This window comes from Oxyura jamaicensis, chromosome 14, assembly GCF_011077185.1.
Source record: "Oxyura jamaicensis isolate SHBP4307 breed ruddy duck chromosome 14, BPBGC_Ojam_1.0, whole genome shotgun sequence".
NCBI lineage: Eukaryota > Metazoa > Chordata > Aves > Anseriformes > Anatidae > Oxyura > Oxyura jamaicensis.
The window spans coordinates 8,089,739-8,090,839 of NC_048906.1; positions in this window are offsets into that span (position 1 = coordinate 8,089,739).

Below are 1,101 nucleotides of genomic sequence, written 5' to 3' on the forward strand. Positions count from 1 at the left end.
ATCCTTTCTTAGTTTTCATAAAAGTAACATGAACAGTTTCTACTTTTCATATCATTAAAACTAACTGAAATGTAGTGCATATTTAAACAAAGTGGTTATTACGATATTTTTGAATGGCTGCATCTAATTGTTGTGATTATCAGATCACTGATTAGGTCACTGTGATATCAGAGATAACAAATCAGTCACCAGCCTGTTTGCACACAGTCCAAGGAGGCTGGACCTGGCTGTAGATCTCTCCCTGTGGATCGGTAGGTTCAGTCACTGCTCTTGAAAGGAGCTTTCTTTTTACATTTGAGCTTATGCATGTAACTGACTAATCACTTAGTGTGAGAGAAGTTAAAATTTTAGGATTGAGTTTCTCCCTCCTTCTTTGGATAATGCTAGTTTTGTAAACAGTCCTCTAAATTAAGCCATTATAAATTAAAAGCCAGATTCAGTAGTATATGCTAGCTGAATTACATTTTTTTGAGATCAATTACTTTTGAACCATTGAAAAATATGGAGTCTCTTGTGTGGGTTTCTTTTTACTGTCTTTTTGTGAACAAACACTAGCTGATAGTTAATTAAATGACACAGCTGTGGGTCTTGTGAATATACAGTGGCTTTGCTACTACATTGTGTACAAAGGCCGTGTTGATATACTAAATGCTTTTTCTGTGTTAATGTTTAGATTTGAGATTAAGGCATCTCTTAGAACATATTTAAAGATGTAATTCAAGCTTTTGTAGATGTGACCAAAATATCTAGATATGAGAGGAGTCCTTAAGAGAAGGTTCATTTATCAGTCATTTGCTATGTCCCCCTTTGCCAGGAATCAAGTACAGCTGAATTGCTTTAGTTGATGAATACTGAAGTCTTGAAGAAGTATGTGATTTCCTGGGCTGCCCTTACTATTAGAGATAAAGCAGTGGAATTTACTCTGTTAGAGAGATTTTTCTGTGATTCTTTTGATTCTTGAAAATGAACTTCCCAACTTTTTTGCTGAGCATTGTCTAGGCCTTACTGAAGAATGATACACTGTCCAGCCATTAGACTTCAGAACCCTTCTTGGTTGAGATGTATTAAAAAAAAAAAAAAAAAAAAAAGGCAACACAACTG